At 39.9% G+C, this 22,254-nt stretch overlaps 1 long non-coding RNA gene across 1 annotated transcript in view; it reads right to left on the bottom strand.

Moving 5' to 3' along the window:
- LOC134810865 (uncharacterized) overlaps positions 1-22,254 on the bottom strand; it is a 50,205-nt gene that overhangs the window by 13,956 nt on the left and 13,995 nt on the right. The window lies entirely within an intron of this gene.

Raw genomic sequence — 22,254 nt, 5'->3', positions numbered from 1 at the left:
TTACAATGAAATTAAATCTCATTTCTCCATTTTTGATGTCTGGTGGATTTGTTGTATTTTATTTATTAAAGATTTCTTTTCCAAAATTAAAAAAATATGGTAATTAAGCAACCTTTAGGAAAGCAATCACTTTATGCTACATTTCTATATAGCTTCATCTTCTTCACAGGGCAAGTCGCCAAACTGAATTCCTGAGATTGAAGCTTTTCCATCAGGAGCTTTGGTTGGATTGGCATCACAGTGGTTTGGGTAAATCCCTGTGATGTTACTGAAACAACGAGGATCATCTGCTGTGTGCCAACACTCTCACCCTGGTGGGGAGCTGGGTTTATTGGTTAAATTTAATTAAGCATAGGTTTAGATTTCTGTGACCAATCTGTTTATATTCAAGTATAACCAGCCTTCTTGATGTGCTATTTATTTAATGAATAAAGAATTCAGAATTGTAGAGTTATGAAATTTTAAAAATATATTTTTAAGCAGTTTTCCTTTCAGAACACTCAATCACAAAATATATTTAATAGATGCCATTAATTTCATTGTAACTAAAATAAATTTCTACAATGCAGTTTCCTTCTATTCAAATATTTTCATGATCTGGAAGCTAAAATAAATATTTAGTGGGAAGCCAGAGGACAACTGTTTTCTGCTCTTTTGTAGTTCCTTACTTTGCCATATTTGTATTATGCTAAAATTTACAAAAGAAAAATATCTCTTATAGGTAGTTATACATTTTGATTCATGAATGACAATATCATAAAGCATTATATATATATATTCAAGATATATGCAGGTTTATTATATGGATATATTGTACAATGGTGAGGTTTGGGTTTCTGGTATGCCTGTTGCTCAAATACTGAATATTGTAGCCATTAGGTGATATTTTAGCTCTCACCTCCCTATTCTCCCAGCTTTTGGAGTCCCCAGTGTTTGTTATTTTCCTCTGTATGTCTGTGTGTACCCAACAAATATATATTTTAGCAAGGAGATAATTCTAGTTAGTACATGGGCTATCGGCATCTGTTTTTCTTAGTGTAAGTCATTTTATTTTTTGCTGTCATTTATAATTTGAAAAATGGCTTAAGAGCATAGACCTAACTGGACACATTTTGTGAAAAATAAGCTTATGGCTTTGATAGGTAGAATGGCATCCTTGCCTCCTGGCTTCAAATTCACACAGCATGCTGCATGGTGTTTGAGAGTTTGCCTGGAGCCTGAGATCTGAATGTGCCGAGACCAGCTCTGTCAGGGAGACCCTAACCCAGCGGCGCTAGAGGAATTAAAGACACACACACAGAAATATAGAGATGTGAAGTGGGAAATCAGGGGTCTCACAGCCTTCAGAGCTGAGAGCCCCAAACAGAGATTTGCCCACATATTTATTAACAGCAAACTAGTCATTAGCATTGTTTCTATAGATATTAAATTAACTAAAAGTATCCCTTAAGGGAAACGAAGGGATGGGCCAAATTAATTGCAGCAGGAACACGCCCTTAAGACACAGATCACTCATGCTTTTGTTTGTGGCTTAAGACTGCCTTTAAGCGGTTTTCCGCCCTGGGCAGGCCAGGTGTTCCTTGCCCTCATTCCTGTAAACCCACAACCTTCCAGCTTGGGCGTTAGGGCCATTATGGACATGTTACAGTGTTGCAGAGATTTTATTTATGGCCAGTTTTGGGGCCATGGCCGGATTTTGGGGGGGCTTGCTCCCAACATGAATGAAACTTTCCACATTATGAAGAGACAGACACAGAGGCAGAGACACCAGGAGGAGTCAGGGTTGGCTGAGGGTTGTCACCTCTCAGCCTTGTCATTTTGGATGTCAGCTGTACGGCCTGGTGTTATATCTTTAAAACAAGCCACAGATATTTTTATAACACTTGGGAAAGTTATATTGGCTAAAGGAGAAAAAAAATACAGAATTAACTGAGGTCTACTACAATTTAGTCATCCCTTCAGCCAGGCTCTAGACAAACCACTGGGATTAACAGAATGCATAGTCAAGTTAGGGTAGCCCCTACCCATAGCTCTCCAGGGAACTCCAAATCTGTGATCCTGTGGTGCAAGACATCCTAGGCTCACCTGCCCTGAGTGGCCCTCATCTCACATCCTCATGCTTCCCCAACCCACTGGTTCTGTGCCCTTCCTCAAACATACTAAGCACACTTCCTCCCCACCCCCAGGACTATTACACTGCTGTTTCTGTGGCTAAAAGATTTACCCTCAGATAGTCTCACATCATCCAGGTCTCTGCTCAACTACCAGCTCTTCACTCAGACCTCCTGGCAACAATTCTGTCCTCATCTGGAGACTTCTCATTCTAACACAGGTCATCTCTTGGCCTGCTTCATTTATCTCAATACTACTCACCTTTACTGGATAATCATCAATCTACTTGTTCACGGATGTATTGTTTGTCCCCTCACTAGAATATAAACTCCATGAGGGCAGGGACTTTGTTTTGTTGATGCTGTGTTTCCATGAATTTATCACAGTGCCTGGAACATAGAGGATAACTGATATTTGTTTGGGGGGAATGAATAAATGAATGAAGATATAATTTCTGTGGGGAGACAGACATGCCATAAATTATTGCATGGAAGCACAGAGTTCAAGTCTTTCTAGGGAGGAGGTAAGAGGAAAGGCTTCTCAGACAAGTGACGTTTGTGAGGGATCTTGAAGACAGATTGGTGCTAGGCAGAAAAAGAGGAAAAGGCACCCCATTGCAGGAGGAAACCCCAAGTGCACAAAGACATGAAGTTAAAACACTGTTAGGGTCAAAGAAAGGTAGGAGGTTTGGTGAGCATGGGAACATAAAGTGAGGCTGCACTGTAAATGCTTCCTACGCTATGTGTCAGCAAGTGGAGAAATTATGACTGTCACAACGTCAGGCACCATATCCCTCATAGGAACTCAGGGTCTTGGCATACTCAAGCTGGTTTATTTGAGGAGTATTAACAAGTTATCTGCAAAGGTGGGTCTGAGTTTAAAGATACCAAGAAGGAATAATGTCACCCCCTAGAGAGCCTTTGCCAGCCCTAGGCCTGAAGGAGCAAAGGAAGGAAGATCAGAACCCAGAGAGGACAACTAGAAGAAACACAGAGCACCCTTAGGACCTGGTGCAGAGCAGGCGCCAGGGGAGGTCCCTGCCACAACTTGCCTTCCCCCAGGCCCGTGCCATCTCTTGCTGCCTCCCATTGGCTGAACCAACCTGGAGGCCTAAGATAAGAGGTTTTTGCTGATGCAGTTCCCACCTTTCCTGGACCACAGAGCAGGACAGCAAGAAAATTCTGAGGGACAACAAGAAAATACCCAGCACTGGAGAATTCTCTTTAGTGGGAAGAATGCTTTAGCACCTTGAGATAGATGGTGAGACCCAAAAGTCATGTCCAGGCAGCTGAAAGCATTGCTAAAAGCCTCACATGCAACAGTGAGAGAAGCTTTCTTTTGCCCCAAAGAAGGAGATGAGGGAAGAATGTGGAGAGAGAAGAGAAAAGGGAGGGAGAGAACCACTGTGTCTAGCCTGTACACAGTGTAGCTCCTCCTCAAGAAAGAACCACAGGTGTTCAGTGACTCTGTATACCCCGAAGTAGACACATTGTGTGACCATATCACTGATTTGTTTTCTTCTGGAAACTGATCAAGAAACTAGGTTTCTTTGGAGCTAGGTTTCCAAGGAATCCAAACAACTTGGTGGTACCCAAGGACAGCCTTTGCACAGAAGTGTGGAGGCAGAACAGGCCCTGAAATCCCTATAACTCTTTCAGGGCTATTGGTCTTCCACAGACTGTAAAGTTGCCAGGGTTTGCTCAGTTTTACATAGATCTTACAGTTCCAAACTATTATGGGTTATTTTTTGTTTATTTATTTATTTATTTTTTGAGACGGAGTTTCACCCTCGTTGCCCAGGCTGGAGTGCAACGGCGTAATCTTGGCTCACTATAACCTCCACCTCCCAGGTTCAAGCAATTCTCCTGCCTCAGCCTCCTCAGTAGCTGGGATTATAGGCATCCTTCACCACACCCAGCTAATTTTTTGTATTTTTAGTAGAGATGGGGTTTCACCATGTTGGCCAGGCTGGTCTCAAACTCCTGACCTCAGGTGATCCACCCACCTTGGCCTCCCAAAGTGCTGGGATTACAGGTGTGAGCCACCACGCCTGGCCGGGTTACTATTATTAAGAAGTTTGGGATTTTTTCTCCAAGTAATGGTCAAGATATAAAGGCCTTAACATAGAGGGTGGTCACGGTGGTCATGCGAAAGTTGGGCTGGAGTTGGGAGAGACTGAGAACGGAGTGGTCACTTAAGAGGCTAAGGAAATAGCTCAGGCCAAAAAGACAATGCCCTCACCTATGATGAGGCCAGGGAGTTTACTCTTGAATCTTCTTGATGCACTGTTCCAAACTTAAGTCATAAATATCATCCTTAATAAAATCACTCAGAGCCTGTATGATTTCACTTAGCCTTAGTCCTGATGCTGTTTCATTTAACACCTGCCGTTTGTTCAATTGCCGCTAATCACTTCCTGTGTGCATTTTCTGAGTTTCTTTCTCCCTATCTGTTTGTTTGTTTTAAATAGGGTAACAACTTCGCTTTTCTCTCCCTTGCAGTGTGACACTGTAGCTCCTCTACTCCTTACCTTCTGTTGTTTTTGTAAATTAATCATTTTAACCAGGGAATGATGGTTTCACCTTCCAAGATATAAATCCTTCAAGGTTCTGTTATGTCATATTGGAAGACAGAAGACATTTTTTTTTTAACTAAATGGCATTCTTTTTCTTTAAGAGATATTGAAGAAAACAAACGCTGATTTTTCAGTGGTACGCTCCTTTTTATTTTCAACTAAGACTAGCAGGGTGCTGGGCCATAACATAGTAAACTTGAGCATTTTGAAAAGATCAGAGCTTTTGTAATACCAAAAACATAACCAAAATTCACTGTAGATAACCCCCACTGTCCCACATGCTTATCTAAAAAGGCGTGACTTAAAAGGAATGTCAAGATTTAAAATGCCATTGTCTTTGGTGTAGACAACTTCCTAGAATTCAACAGTTCTATTTCCTGTAATTTTCATCTTGGGGAAAACCATGAATTCTATGAGATGTGATATTTATTTATGGCTCTGTTTTTTAAAAATTGTCGGACATGAGCCATTTTCCAATACTTATATAAGGACAAAGTTACAAATTAAGCCTTGGGTAATATTCACCTGCAAATATTCTCATGTTTATCAACTCAAAAAAAAAAAAAAAAAAAAAACCCCACACACTTTCATGTACTAAATACATGCTATGGCTAAAAGAATACATATTTTAATAGCAGGATCCATCTTGAATTTTTCCTTATTTTTGATAAACCTAGTTAAACCATTGTTGGACTTTCTACCATGGTGTATTGCAGGCACACTAAACAAAATCCCAGGGTACAAAATTACACTCATTGCTTAGATGCTGGGCTCACACCTAGACAAATGGTATGTTTTTAAAAATACATGCACCAGAGTTGCTTGAATCTCTCAATTGCTTTACAGCAGTTTATAAAACAGTAAAAGAATTAAAGACTCTAATGTGGTTTAATGTCAAGGATTAAATTAGAAATGCTAAATAAAGAAACCTGCTCTTATTCAAAGAACATGCATTTGCATGTAAGATTCCAGCATAACTGTTACTAAGTCTTTTATTTCCATCTCATCTAAAATGACAAAGAATGGAAAAGCTCAGGCAATTTGTCCAATTAAATTATAATATGGGAGAGACATGGTGGCTCATGCCTGTAATTCCATTTTGGGAGGCCAAGGTGGGATGATAGCTTGAGGTCAAGAGTTCGAGACCAGCCTAGGCAACATAGTGAGACCCATCTCTACTAAAAAAAATTTAAAAATTAGTCAAGTGTAGTGGCACATGCCTGTAGTCCCAGCTATGCAAGAGGCTTAGGCAAGAGGATTGCCTGAACCCGGGAGGTTGAGACTGTAGTAAGCTATGATCATGCCACTATACTCCAGCCTGGGAGACAAAGTCAGACTCTGTCACTAATAAATAAATAAATTAAATAAATAAATAAATACATAAAATTATAATATATATTCAAAAGTTATAAGTTTGATTGAAATTTAATAAGGGTGACTTGTGTTTCTCAAAGTGCAATCCTCAGACTGATGAACAGGAGTGGGACATGACTTCTCCTTCACACATTTTTTATTTTTTTCTTCTCTTCACAAAACCCACACCACTACTTCATGGATGGTATACCCATTAACCCCTGAGGCTTCTGTCACACAAAGCAAATAGCCATTCTTCTGTGCTTTCATAATGTTCAACCATTACTTTTACTTAGAGAATTCCAGAAACTGGCCTTAGGATAGCTAAACATCAAACAAGGTTGCGAGTGTCCTTCCTTGGGAAGAAAAACTGAAAAATTGATTACTGCTTTGCTGCCCCCACCAGACCACCAGGTGGTTCATTACTCAAGAGAACCATCACAACCAGACATGCTGACCTGCATCCGCCACCCTTCACATGCTTTGCCCAGCCCAGCCTGCATACACTAGTCTTGAAATCAATTCCCATGTTTTGTCTAATTAAAAAAAAAATCCCTAATGGCGTTTTTTTGGGAGCTAGCCAGAGGATCTTTACACCTCACCGTTGCTGTCTCCCTTGCACTTGAGCATAAGCCCCATAATAAAAGTCTTATCTGGAAAATCTGCTTGGCCATGAGTTAATTTCCATTATACGGGTAGCCAAAGAGCCTGTGGTCTGTAACAAAGCTACCTCTATCAGAATTATCTGAGATGTGTATCAAAAATACCATTTCCTAAATGTAGCAAGAAAGCCTTGGCCACTCTTGGATCCCACAGTTTGCACTCTTGGCTCACTGCCATGTGGCAATGCTTCCTTCACCTCTGCAAAGCTGGCTTTGATAAACTGTCATAAGGAACATCTGGCACTGCTACTCCAGGCTCCAGATAAATGCCAACATGGGAACAGAACAAAAGCATAAGGTGATGATATGGTTTGGATTTGTGTCCACACCCAAATCTCATATTGAATTGTAATCCCCAATATTGGGGGAGGGATCTGGTTGGAGATGAATGGATCATGGGGTCAACTTACCCCCCTGCTGTTCTGGTGATAGTGAGTGAGTTCTCACTAGCTCTGGTTGTTTAAAAGTATGTAGGGCTTCCCCCTTTGCTCTCTCTCTCTCTCTCCTGCTGGTCATGTGAAGATGTCCTTGCTTCCCCTTCACTTTCTGCCATGATTGTAAGCTTCTTGAAGCATACCCAGCCATGCTTCCTGTACAGCCTATGGAACTGTGAGCCAATTAACCCTCTTTTCTTTATAAATTATCCAGTCTCAGGTAGTTCTTTATAGCAGTGTGAGAATGGACTAATACAGATGTTCTTTTTGTTTTTACACCTTGTTCTAGCACTTCTGTATGCTTAAGATTTTGTTATATTTTTGTCACAAAGTGAAGTTCCCCCCTTAGTACCCCTAAATAAGAAAGGTAGAGTTGTAATGTAATGCTACTAACAGCTATAAAAGAAAGCAGCAGTTTCCCTTGGCCAGGGCAAAGCAGCCACTACAAAACTTGACCATGGTTTCACTTCACAAACTGATAAATGGCACTCCTTATGTGCCAGGCAGTGACCTGAGTGCTTTACAATCAACGTTGACTTATGGAATCTTCTAGATGAGCCTGTGAGGTAGGTACTATTGTTAGCCTCATGATAAATAAGGAAAGAACATTTTTGTAGTCACCTCTCTGTGACGTTTGAGGCTCAAGTTCTTGGAACTTTGAAACATCAGCCAATAACAAAACACTACCAACAAAAAGTTTGCTCCAGTAGAAGATGTGAAGCAACTGGTGCATAAAATATCTTCTTATTTTTAAGTGTTACTCTGGGTGAAAAGTAAAAAGACTATTAAAAAACTCTTCTGTCAGGGGTCCCTTGGAGCTCTGAAGTAAATTTAAAACATAATGATTGGAAAGGAGCCTCCTTTTACACTTGGAAAAGAAGTCCCCAAAACTCTGGGTGCTGTCTGAGACCTTGCAACTTCAAATTGCTGGGGGTGGAGCCCAGGACACTAGGGTGGAGGCTGTCACTCCCCACACTACTGGGACTTAGAGACTCAGAGCCAGCTCTTGGTCCTCTCTGCAAAGAATACGTAGGAAGTAGTTTAATTTTCAGTAAAAGAAGAAATGTTTTTCAATGTGGTCACCTGCAGAAACTACAGTCCACCTTTATAGTGGTAAAATATAATCATGGTCTTGAGAATTTCCCTAAAAGATTCTGCATGGGTTGAAATTTGGGCTTCAAATCAGCAAAGGGAGGACAGGACACAGCTTCTGTGAAAGTTCCTCTAAGGAGGATGCAGCTTCAAGTGAGTAACCTGTGATACCTTTTCATTCTGGATGGATAGAAGAGCTTATCTGAAAATAAAACCTAAATTTGTGTGGGAGTTTTTTTTAACTCCTTGCAATACCCGGATGGATGGATGGATGGATGGATGGATGCATGGCTGGATTGAGACAGTGTTTCCTTCTGTCGCCCAGGCTGGAGTACAGTGGCACAGTCAAGGCTCACTGCAACCTTGACCTCTCAGGCTATGGGGATTTATTGCGAAGCAAGAAGTAAGTAATCAAGAAAGGGGAGTAGGGAGTGCAATTGTACTCGAGAGAGAGTAGCACCCAATGGGGTTTGAGGCTTCTACTTCTTTAACCAAGGAATATTCACACCGATTCCCGGAAAAAGGTGAAGATTCCTTGGAACTGCGGTACCACCTATTTTTACCCCAAATATAGATGTTCCCAAAACCGTCATGGCACTGGTGGGTAATGGATTTAATGTTTTACTGAGCATATACTGAGGTCCTAGGTAAAACCTAGGTCAAATCCAGCACCATGTTGGGTCCAGTTGGTCTCAGTCAGCTTGGTCCACTCCCTGGTTTTGAGGTTTTCTCATCCCCTAGCTCATGCAGCCATTTCAACAGTTTTCTTTGGCTAGCCATGTGAAACTGCTGCCTAGAATTTTCTCCTGTGACCACCCTGTATTATTTCTGTCTCAACCTGAGGAGCTCTTCTGGTAGTCTTCATGTGGCTAAAGCTTAAGTTACAACTAGCTGGGTGTAATGGCTTATGCCTATAATCCCAGCACTTTGGGAGGCTGAGGCAGAAGGATCACTTGAGCCCAGAAGTTTGAGACCAGCCTGGGCAACATGGTGAGACACTGTCTCTATAAACACACACAAAAAAATTATTTTTAAAAAAGAATGAACTGTTAGTGCACAGAATAAATCATGGGCTTTGGAATGAGAATTGGGATTAAATCCAAAATTAGGTGACCTTGAGCAACACCTATAAGTTTCTATTCTGTTTCCCCAATTATAAATGGAAATACGATTATTCATTCTTTCATTCTGTAGGGACTAATGAAAACTTTCCTTTCACCCTCTGAAGGTTCACTGAAAATAAACTGACAAAGGCAGATTGATAGGAGAAATGGCATACCCATTGATTAGTGTGCAGGGGGCAGGAGAAATCACAGAGTGATTGCTGCATCACGCATAAAGTATACAGATGGTTATATACCTTTCTTCTTAGGGGAAAGGACGATGGAAAAGTGTAGATTATTTTAGGGGGTAGTAAATTATTTTTAGGGGAATTCAATGGGCTTGAAAAACATGCAGTGACCTGGGACAAACTCTGTTTGGGCCCACAGGGCAGACAATGGTTTCTTGCTTCCCGTGATATGAGTTTGAAATAGGCCCAACTGTCTCATAGAAATGATATATATGGGTTTTTGAATAACACAGAAATGGACCCTCCATCTTAATATTTAAAACTTATATTTGTCTTAACTGAGTTCCTTCCTCAGGAAACTGACCCTCAGGCAAGGGACTAAAACTCATCAGATCACCGCATCCAGACAATGAGATGCCAGACCTCGTATCCATCATAATTGCTTCCTTACTCCTCCCTAATTTCTGTTTTCCCTGCCTTCCCCTCTATATAAATGATAGATGCAGGAGGCAGATAAGGGAGGCTACCTGGAGAATCTCCAATCCAACCCACAAGTGTTCATATCAGATGCTTTTGTGCAGAGGGGGAACATGCCCAGGGCCTTGTCTGGACATGCCCACAATGGACTGGGGGCCTGCCTGCACACTGGGAGTACGGGGTGGAGCTACCAGGGATCAGCACCTTATGCAGTAGGGAGGAGCCTGGACTCTTCAGCTTGTATGTGTGGTGCCCTGATATTCAATCTGTGAGGTGGGAGCCTGTTGTCAGGACCCCCTTTTTATTCACTGAGAGCTTTCTTTTAATAAATTCTGCTCTCCTCACCTTTCAATGTTTTCACATGCCTAATTTTTCCTGGTTATGTAACAAGAACCAGGATTTTAGGTGAACTAAGGAGCAAAAAATCCTGCATCATAAACATCCCAATTTTGGTCAGTTGGAGAGACAGATTTGAGACTGACCTCCCGTTCTCCTCCACTGAGCACCCAATAAAGCCTTCTTCCCTGGCAATACTCATTGAGTCAGTGATTGGCATTCTGTACATGGAGCAGCAAGTCCTAGACAGAATCCCTGGTGTTTCAGTAAAAAGTTCAGTTAATGAAAACTCAGGGAAGAAATCAGAGATAATTGTTTTCTTCTTTGGTAGGTCTGGACTTTGGGCAGACAAGGGAACTTCAGTGAACAACTTTAGCCTGTGTTTTGGGAGAGACAGAGGATTGAGAGACTAGAGAGAGGGGAGAGTCGGAGAGACCTTGAGGCTCCTTCAGTTCAGCATATCAAACTACCATATCTTGGAGTATCAGTTTCTAAGCCCTAACATTTTGTTCAACAAATACTTATTTAAGACTTACTTTATTAGGGTAAAAAGCTAAGCTACTGAGGACTAAACTCTGATTTTTTTTATCTTGCCCAAATTCCTATCTAAGGTGTCTAGGGAGTCATGCCCTACAAACCATAGATTCTCAGCAGATAGGTTTTATTTAACCCTATATATTGTGACTTATTTTCCAAACCTGATTCTGGCATAACTGTAAATTAAAGAAAGAGGAATGAAACATGAAAAGTGGCTCCACAGTCAAAGACATATTTATTTTGGAGAATAAACCTGAGAGGGGCTTCTGGCCGATTTTGGTCAGGAATGCTATCTCTTACAGACTAAGAGAATTTATTGGTTTTAGGGTGAGAGAGCTTATCACAAGCTTGGAATGTTTCCGTGTAGGGGAGAAGTTTATGGTGGGGTTGGAATGTCTCTGCTCAGAGGGGAGGTTATCTCGGGGCTGACATCTTTCCGGCAGGAGGGGGGTTATCTTGGGGCTGACATCTCTCCAGCCGGAGGGGAGGTAATCTCGGGGCTGGCATGTCTCTGGTTGGGGACAGGTTTATCTTATGGTTGGAATGTTTCTGGTCATAAATGTCATTTGTGCTTTATGATCATGCTGACCTTAGCCATTAGGCTGACGCCCTTTGGATTTGGGCAGCTTTTGATCAAGCTGAACTTTAAAATGGTGGTGCTCATCCAAGACGGCGATGCTCCTGTTCTGTCAATAACATTATGAGACAAGGGAGAAAATAAAAATATTTTACCGGCAAAACATGTTTTTTGTCACATTTTGAAATAGCTCTGCAAGCCATCCTTTGTGGGGGAAAATTCGTATCTGTAAAGAATCCCTATTAACACAGCTAGACATTTTCCTTCCAGGCCCCTCCAATTCTAAATAGATTAACTGAGAGGCTAGCACTCTTTAAAGGGTCTGAATAGGAAACATTTCTCATCTATTGTTTCTAAGGGGAGCCGCCATGAGACTTCAAAAGAACTTTGGTTTCCACAATCTTCTATCTTTGTAAGGTCAGCCGAGAGAAAGGACAAAAGAGAGAGACCCAAGTTCAGGCAAACCTTTATTCAACCTGCCAGCTGCTCCACTACAGACAGAGGAGGCAGCCCTGAGCTTAAAAAATGAGGGGTTTATATGGGGCAGAGAGACCCTGGGGTTGTTTGCTGGTTAATTCTGCCGCAAACCACCTTATGATGTTTATGATACATGGGGGTGTAGGTAAAGTTTGCTTATGCTTCCCACAACCTCCCCCTGTGTGGTCTGGATGGTTTGTAATTGGGATTTGCTCATCGCAGCAAGGTCTGATAAGTGGTCTGCTGGCTCCACCATGGTGCCTAGATAAGGGCTTAGAAACGTAAAAAGTCTTAGGGGAAGGGGAGGGGTAGCCCGGAGAAGTTTAGAGGGGGGTTGTTGGCAGTACCAAGAAGCATTTTCAGGGTGATTTGTCCCTAACAATCTTAATCTGAATGTTTGCTTTCTATTGATCCCAGGTCCTTAGACAAAAACTCAATCTGTCAACCAGAAATGTTTAAATTTACCTATAGCTTGGAAGCTCCGCCCCCTTCAAGTTGACCTGCCTTTCTGGAACAAACTAATGTATTCCTTAAATGTATTTGATTGATAGATTATGCTTCCCTAAAATTTGTAAAACCAACCCGCACCCCAAACACCTTGGGCACATGTTCTCAGGACCTCCTGAGGGCTGTGTCATGGGCCATGGTCACTCATATTTGGCTCAGAATAAATATCTTTAAATATTTTACAGAGTTTGACTTTTCATTGACACTACCATTACAAAGCGCCTCAACAATACAAAGACTCACACAAAAAAACTACTTCTTTTCACATTAACAGTTGCAAGCTGTAAGCTATCTTTTTGGTGGGGCAGCTCTACTTTTGGAAGCGATTCATATTCAGGAACCTCATTCTTTCCCTTAGGGCATTGGTGACATCTGCCTGGCTGAAGCTGGATCATTGGGAGAAAGGGAAGGAGACCCTGGAGAATGCAGACACTGTCGTAAGGCATAAGTCTCCAAGGGCACAAATCACCACTGCTCACATTTCATTCATGAACATTTAGTCATTTGGCCAAGCCACTACGCAGCTTGCTGGGAAACATAGCCTGGTTCTGTACCAGGAAGTAGATAGATAGATTTTGTCCCTTCTAACAATCTTCACTAAGCCACTCCCTACTGGTCACTGTTGGCTTTCAGGATACAGCACTGAGAGAGAAAAAGGAACAAAGTACCTGCTAGCACAGAACTCACATACTAGTGGGGTAAGACTCACAAACACACATATGGCATCACTGCACATAGCTAAAAGAGCTATGATGAAAACAAAAAGGGGACCTGGGATGGAGAGTGACTGGGGCTGGGACAAGAAGGAAAACTTCTCTGAGGAGCTGATGTTTCAGATGAGATAAAGAGAGAATAAAGGATAGTAAAATATAAACTGCATAGTATGTAACAGGTTGTATGTCTACCAGAATTCTAACTATTAAAATTCAGGCAAGCATATACACGCACCCTTCTTAGATTATATAAAACCAAAATCAAGTATTTTATCCACCTTTTGTGGAAGAAAGACATTCTTAGAAATCAAATGGAAGCTATTAATAGAAATTGAAATCTGGAGCCATTAGAGGTGCAGAGACTGAGAACTGCTTTAAGCAAGCACTTGAGATTGATGCTACAATTTCCTCCTAAGGGAGCATAGCATATTGCATTCTGCTGTCAAGATATGTGAAACAATTGTACCCAAGACTAGGTCAAAGGATGTTTGAGTAACAAAGTCCACCTTGTCCACTGACATAGATTCCTTGCTTGGCCAAATTTTAGTCAGGCTTCTGAATCTTCTGCTAAGGCCCATCTCTGTGCTTTCTTATAAAATCCAGTTTTAGCAAAGTGCACTGCTTAGGTAGTTTAACAAGAAGCTCCTATTCTCAATACTGGATCATCCTCAATATCTTGATCAGGTTCCTCATCCCCACCAGCTGCCAGGTGATGCCTGATCACCCTGCCTGCCTTCAGCAAGAATCCTGTAGGTCAGTTTAGCCAGAATTCCCCTTTCCCTTATGCTACCTCTTACTAATTTTCTATTCATTGACCCCAACCCTACTCCTTGGCTATCAACTCCCACTTGCCCATGATGTATTTGGAGTTAAGCCCAATCTCTCTCCCCATTGCTATGCAAGACCTTGTTACAATGGTCCCTATACCTATTGAGATTGTCCTGAATACAGTCTTCCTTAACTGTACTTTAACAAGCGTCATTGAATAACTTTTTCTTTTCTTTTTGTTTTTCTTATAGAGAGACAGAGTCTCTCTCTGTCACCCAGGCTGGAGCGCAGTGGCGCAATCACAGCCCATTGCAGCCTCAAACTCCTGGGTTCAAGTGATCCTCCTGCCTCAGCCTCCTGAGTAGCTGGGACCATAGGTATGTGCCACCATGCCCAGCTAATTTTTAAAAAAATTTTTTGGCAAGACAGGGTTTCACTGTGTGGCCCAGGATCGTCTCTAACTCCTGGGTTCAAGGGATCCTCCAGCCTCAGACTACCACAGTGTTGGGATTACAGGCATGAGCCACCACGTCCAGACAGAATTTTTTTCTTTAACAAGATTCAGCTACAAGTAAGCAGCAAGCATTTGGTGCAGATACATAGTAGGCAAAAACTGCACAGGGTTGACGGAACTCAAGCAACAAGAAAAGAGGGAAATATACAATAGATAAAGCTAGCTGGCTAAAGTTTTTATCAGTTTTAAATGAAGAAAGAGTGAAGGCTAATCTAAGAATACCATTTAAGCATATTAATATATGTTAGGCATAATTGTTGCATAAAATCATGCTACTTAAACTGCAAACTATGATTCTCATTCCATAGTAAGCTTTATCATTAAATCCTTTGCATTGTCTATATTCATAAAGTCCCAGGTTGAAGAACACTTATAATTTAATTATAATTATAATTTTATTATAAATAATAAAAATGACATCGACCTTGAGCACTTGCATAGATTGGAAGGTGGGCCAGGACGAAGAGGTAAAGAGAAAGCGTGGAAGTGAATGTCATCCTTTTATAGAGTAGGGACTCAAGAGACTGCCTATGCTCAATGGAATAGGAAATTTAGGCTTATGTAGATTTTTTTAAAGACAGAAGATATAGTCAAGGAAATAAAAAATAGGAGAGCAGCAATGAGTGTACTAAGTGAAGAATCTCTGCAACCGTCATTGCAAGAGGATGACAATGTCTGAAAATAAGTATTAAACAGCACTTAACATAATTTTGATTAAAGAAATGAGCACCACAACAAAATTAAAAAGGAATGATTAAAAGTGGGTTTCCCGGGGATAGGTGGGTCAAGGGTGAGGAAGGATGGGGTGAAGGAACTGTTGATTTTGTTACAAGTCCAGCAGCAATATATGATTTATATTAACCAGGACATACATGTTACTTTGTTCTAATTTAAAAATATAAATTTAAAAATTTTAATTGTTAATTTCCAGATATCATTACAAATAAATATGTGAATCAGGTGGAACCTCAGGTGAACTGTAAGCACTGTTGTGATGCTTAGAGTGCTTACAACTGGCAAACGATGATGACAATAGTTATCTCTGTGCTGCCTGTGCCCATGAGGCCTGCATCAGCATCCCCTAAGGCATATGTCACAAACTACAACTCCTGGGCCCAACTCAGAACTAAGACTCTGATTCTAAGAAAGAGAGAATGGTGAGAATTCACATTTTTAACACAAAAAGGCTCAAGTCTTCAAGTTGGAGAGTTAGGAGACTAAAGAGCATTTGAATAATATATTCTATAAAAGTCTGAGCTCTCAAGGCCACCTCTGTTTGAAATACAATGATATCTCTTAAACCAACAAATGTTTTAAAATATAGCGGATAGAGTTAATGCCTGAATCCATATGCAGTAGAATGAATGTTTGCATCCCCCTAAACTTCCTATGTCACAATCCTACTTCCTAGTGTGATGATATTAGGAGGTGGGGTTTTGGGAGGTGATTAGGTCATCAGGTGGACCTCTCATGAATGAGGTTAGTGCCCTTATAAAAGAGACCCCAGAGAGCTCCTTTGTCCCTTCTACCATACGAGGACAAAATGAGAATCCAGCTCTCTATGAACTAGGAAGTGGGCCCTCACCAGTCGCCAAATCTACCAGTGCCTTGGTTTCAGACTTTGCAGTCTTTAGAACTGTGAGAAATAAATTTCTATTGATTTTAAGTCATGTAGTGTGTGGTATTCTGTCACAGCAGCCTGAATGGACTAAGACACTGTAGCTATTAGGTGTCTGACTGGATCCATAGCTACCAGAGCCCGTGGGTTGGCAGTGAAATGGGAAGCATGGACACTTGGGATGACATGGACAGTGACAGGGAGAAGTGACACATCCCTAATCTGCAAGACCCAGAGAAGCTACAGCAGTTAAGGTCAAGACAGCAGAACAGAGCATGGCCCCAAGGCTGCAGCAGGTAGACACAGGAGGCACCCATCCCTGCACTTTTCCAAGGGAAGGAATGCATTTGGAAATGAGGTAGCACCTCCACTTATTAAACTGGTAGGGTCTGAGACTAAGAACTATTTCTCTTACTGCAGTTATTTTTGTTCATACCTTTTGGTTATCCTTACTGGGGCTGCTGTTGCCTGAGAAAGAAAATGATGTTCCAAACAGAAAGCAAAAGATTGTGAGTGTTTATTTCTCTTTAGACTAAGACCCAGAAACCATTTTTAATTGATGTATTTTTAGCAAGCACTTACTACACATAGTTTGTGGTTCACTTAACATCTCTTGACTATGGGTCTGACATTATGGTATGAAAGGTGAGTAAGAGAAAGGGTTTGCCCTCAAAGAGTCAATTCAGTTGAGAAGGCAAACAAATATGCAATTATAAAAGTGGTAAAGAGGTTGTATGTTTCTCCCTGGAAGAGTCAGTAAAGGTAGAATACCTTGCATTGAAACCTCAAAGACAGTAACAAATGCATAAGCGGACTCCACAGCAACAAGCTATTTGATATAACTAGAGGTGTAGTGGCAATAAATTACAGTGGGGAAGGAGGCAGTGACTTCAATGGTTCTTACCTAGGCTCCTCACTAGAGTCAGCCGAGGAAACTTTAAAGAAATAATCAGCGATCAGCAAAAATGGCAGAGTATACAGCTTCAAGCACCCTGTCCTCCACAGAAACAACACACAAATCATGCAGGAACTCTCAGAATTTGCTTTGCCAGAACACAAAAACAACACAAAAAATCAAGCAGAAACTCTCAGAATTAGCTTTGCCAGAAATGTGGGAAACAGAATCAAAGTGAACACTGTAAAGGAAAAGCCAACTTACATATTGCTGAATTCTCTTTACTATTACTTTGTTAAGAATGTCCGCATATTTATTCAAGAAAGATGTTGGTCTGTAGTTTTCTTTTTTTCTGATGTCTTTGGTTTTATTATTAGGGTAACATTTACCTCATAGAATGATTTACAATATGTTTCTTCTTCTTCTAATTTCTGGAAGAGATTATGTATAATTGGTGTTACATCTTTAAACCAATGTTTGGTTTGTATATCTTCTATTGGTTTTGAAGATCTCTGACTGACACAATGAACAAATTAAAACCAAAGTTAACAGAAGAAAAGAAATAATAAAAATTATAGCAACAATAAATGAAATTAGAAAACAAAATAATCAACAAAACCAAAAGTTGGTACTTTGAAAAGATCAACATAATTGACAAAGTTTTTGCATCTTCTTGCTTTTAAAAAAAAAAAAAAAAAAGTCTAGTTTAGCTGATATTTTTTAAAAGCAAGAAGACACAAAAACCTAAAATCAGAAATAAAATTGGTGACACTCCAATGAACTTACAGAAATAAAAAAAAGTATGAGATGATACTATGAACAATTGTACCCCAATAAATTAGATAACCTAGGTGAAGTGGACAATATTCTAGAAATATGCAAATTACTCAAGAAGAAATTGACTCAAGAAGAAATAAAAAATTTTATTAAGCCCATAATAAGTAAAGTGATTGAATCAGTAATGAGAAATCTCCCTACAAAGAAAAGCCAAATAGTAAATAGCTTCATTGTTGAATTCTACCAAATGTTTAAAGAATTAACACCAACACTTCTCAAAGTCTTCTGAAAAAATAGAAGATAAGCAGACAATTCCTAACTTATTTTCTGAGGCTCATATTACACTGATATCAAAGCCAGGCAGGGAGACCACACTACATGAAATAAAACTACCAACAAATACTCCTTATAAATATAAATGTAAAAATCCTCAACAAAAAATTAGCAAACAAAATTCAGCAGCATATTATGAGAATACCTTCAGTTTTATAAAGAACATCTATAAAAACACCCTATAAATAACATATACTCATTTATGAAAGGCTATTAATTCCTCTTAAGATCAGAAACAAAGAAGGATATGCCCTCTAACCATGTGTAATCAAAATAGTGCTAGAAGTTTTAGGCAGCACAAAATGACATGAAAAGGAAATAAAGACATACAGATTGGAAAGAAAGAAATAAACTGCCTCTATTTGCAGATGACATGATAACTGACATAGAAAACCCTAAGAAATATGCTCACATAGACACAAAAAACTTCTAGAAATACTGGGTTTAGCAAGGTGGCAGGATACAAGATCAACATACAAACATCAATTGCATTTCTATATTCTAGCAATAAACATGTGGAAATTGAAATTAAAAATTCAGTACCACTTACAATTACTTAAGAAAGGTGAAATACTCAGATGTAAATCTAATAACATATGTAAAGGACTTATATGGTGAAACCTATAAAACACAGACAAAAGAATCAATGATACTATAAACTGGGAGATATTCTGTGGCCATGAATGGGAAAACACAACATAGTATACCAATTCTCTCCAAATTGAGGTACAAATTTAACACAATTTCCAAGCTAAACCATCATACACCCCGTGACCTGCATGTATACATCCAGATGGCCTGAAGTAACTGAAAATCTACAAAATAAGTGAAAATAGCCTTAACTGATGATATCCCACCATTGTGATTTGTTTCTGCCCCACCCTAAGTGATCAATGTACTTTGTAATCTCCCCCACCCTTAAGTAGGTTCTTTGTAATCTCTCCCACCCTTAAGAAGGTTCTTTGTAATTCTCCCCACCCTTGATAATGTACTTTGTGAGATCCATCCCCTGCCCACAAACATTGCTCCTAACTCCACCCCCTATCCCCAAACCTATAAGAACTAATGATAATCCCACCACCCTTTGCTGACTCTCTTTTCAGACTCAGCCCACCTGCACCCAGGTGAAATAGACAGCCTTGTTGCTCACACAAAGCCTGTTTGGTGGTCTCTTCACATGGATGCACATGACACTATTAAAATCCTAGACTATTATTTCTGTAGATATAGATCATTCTAAAATTTATATATGGAAAGGCAAAATAATTAGAACGGCTAAAACAATTCTGAGAACAACAAAGTAGACAAAATCTCTATTAATTTTCAAAACTTTTAGCTAGAGTAACAAAGATTGGGTGGCACTGGTGTAGGGACAGATTCATAAATCAATGGAACACAATAAAGAACCCCAAAGTAACTCTACATATGGACTGCCACTGATTATTGACAAAATAATAGAAAACCAGCTAAAATAGCAACAGCTATGTAATAGAGGAAGAATAGTCTTTTCAATAAATGGTCCTGGGGCAAATAGATATTATAGGAAAAAAATGAAATCCAACCTAAACTTCAAATCCTATATAAAACATTAATTTAAAATGAATCATACAGATTTAAACATAAAACTTTAAAACTTTTAGAAGATAATAGAAAACTCCTGGGACTTCAAGTTTGGTGAATTCTTGGACGTGACCCCAAAATATCAATTCATAAAAGATAAAAATGATAAAATGAACTGCATCAAAATTAAAAACTTTTAGTCTATGAAAACCCCTGTTAAAAGATAAAAAGACAAGTACAGACATGGAAAAACTATTTGCAAACCACATATTTGACAAAGGATCTAGAACATATAAAGAACTCTCGCTGGGCGTGGTGGCTCATGCCTGCACTTTGGGAGGCTGAGTAGGGAGGACTGCTTGAGCCCAGGAGTTGGAGACCAGCCTGAGCAACATAGTGGGACCTCATCACTACAAAACAACAACAGAAAGTTAGTTGGACATGGGAGCGCATGCCTGTGGTCCCAGCTACTTGGGGAGGTTGAGGTGGGGAATTGCTGGGGCCCAGAAGGTCAAGATAGCAGTGAGCTGTGATTGCACCACTGCACTCCAGACTGGGCTATAGAGTGAGATCCTGTCTCAAAACAAACAAACAAACAAGCAAACAAACACTTTCCAAAAATGTAAATTTGGGAGGTATTAAATATATCAAAAAAGTTCAATTAGAAAATCAGAGAAAGACCCAAAATAACATTTCACTGAAGGGGATATACCAATGGCAACTAAGCACATGAAAAGATATTCAACATCCTTACTTATTAGAATAATTAATGTAAAAAGTAGTGAACTTAAGACTGGTAAAGCTGTGGAGAAGTTAGATCTCTTAGACGTTGCTGGTGAGAATGTCAAATGGTACGGCTATTCTGGAAAATATTTTTTTGCACATCCTTAAAAAACCTAAACATATGCTTACCATAGGACCCAGCAATTGCACTTCTGTGTATTTATCCCAGTGAAAGAAACACTGTCTGCAGAAAAACCTGTACACAAATGTTCATAGCAGCTTTATTTGTTATAGCCCAACATAGAAAAAAACAGCCTAAGTGTACCTCAATAGGTAAATGGTTCAATTAACTCTGGTACATCCATACCAGGTGTATTAGTTCATTTTCTCAATGCTGTAAAGATACTACCTGAGACTGGGTCATTTATAAACAAAAGAGTTTTAATTGACACACAGTTTTGCAGGGAAGGGAAGGGAAGGAAGGGGGGAGGGGAAGTGGAACAGGAAGGGGAAGGGGAAGGGAATCACCTACCATTTGGTCCCTCCTCGGACACATGGGGATCACAATTCGAGATGAGATTTGGGTGGGGACACAGAGCCAGATTCCCATATCATCAGGGATTCCCATATCACAGATTCCCATATCATCACAGATTCCCATATCATCAGGGAATACTGTTTAACAATAAAAGAGGTATTATTGATATATGCAACAGCTTCAATGAATCTAAATGGCAGTATTCCGAGTGAAAAGGAAAAGGCAATCTCAAGAGGTCATATACTGTGATTCGATTTTTAAACCATTCTTACCAAAAAAGAAATATAGAGATGGAAAACAGATTAGTAGTTCCCAAGGGTTAGGGATAGTGGTGGTGAGGAGTGGATATGATTATAAAGGGGTACTAGAAGGGACAGCTTTGTGGCGACAGAAGAGTTCTATCTTGATTATGGTGGCAATTACAGAAATCTACGTATGATAAAATTACAGAAAATTATATACATATTGCACCAATATCAAGTTGTTGGTTTTGATATTGTTCTGTAATTATGTAAGATATAGCTACTGGGAGAAATTGAATGATGGGTACATGGAAATTCTGTACTATCTTTACAACTTCCTGTGAGTATATAATTATTTAAAAATAAAAAGTAAAAGCAGAAAAAAAATTGAAATTTATTCAAATAGGCCAGGCGCGGTGGCTCACGCCTGTAATCCCAGCACTTTGGGAGGCCGAGGTGGGCGGATCACGAGGTCAGGAGATGGAGATCATCCTGGCTAACATGGTGAAACCCCATCTCTACTAAAAATACAAAAAAATTAGCCAGGCATGGTGGCGGGCACCTGTAGTCCCAGCTACTCAGGAGGCTGAGGCAGGAGAATGGCGTGAACCCGGGAGGCAGAGCTTGCAGTGAGCTGAGATTGTGCCACTGCACTCCAGCCTGGTCAACAGAGCAAGACTCCGTCTCAAAAAAAAAAAAAAAAAAAAAAAAAAAAAGAAATTTATCAAATAAAAGAATGAGTATGAATTTTAAAGATAATAGAAATATGTTGAAGAAAAAAAATTTTTAATAACAAGGAAAACAAAAGCAGTTTCTAAAAGAAAAAAACAAAAATCTGTGAGAAAGCAAAATGAAAACATGGCATGATTTTAAGAAAATGGTAGGCTATAGGAAATGCATATCAATTTGAATATTTCTTCTAAAATGGTACATTGTTTCTGAAGAAAACAGTATTTACATAGCTCTAGTAATGAGGGAACTGGGCTGGGCACAGTAGTGGTTCACACCTGTAATTCCAACACTTTGGGAGTCCAGGGCAGAAGGATTGCTTGAAGCCAGGAGTTAGAGACCAGCCCGAGCAACATAGTGAGACCCTGTCTCTACAAAATAATAATAATAATAATAATAATAATAATAATAATA

The sequence above is a fragment of the Pan troglodytes genome, chromosome 7 (genome assembly GCF_028858775.2).
Source record: "Pan troglodytes isolate AG18354 chromosome 7, NHGRI_mPanTro3-v2.0_pri, whole genome shotgun sequence".
NCBI lineage: Eukaryota > Metazoa > Chordata > Mammalia > Primates > Hominidae > Pan > Pan troglodytes.
Note: the sequence above shows the minus strand (reverse complement) of the source record. Positions and strands in the feature narration are given on the sequence as shown.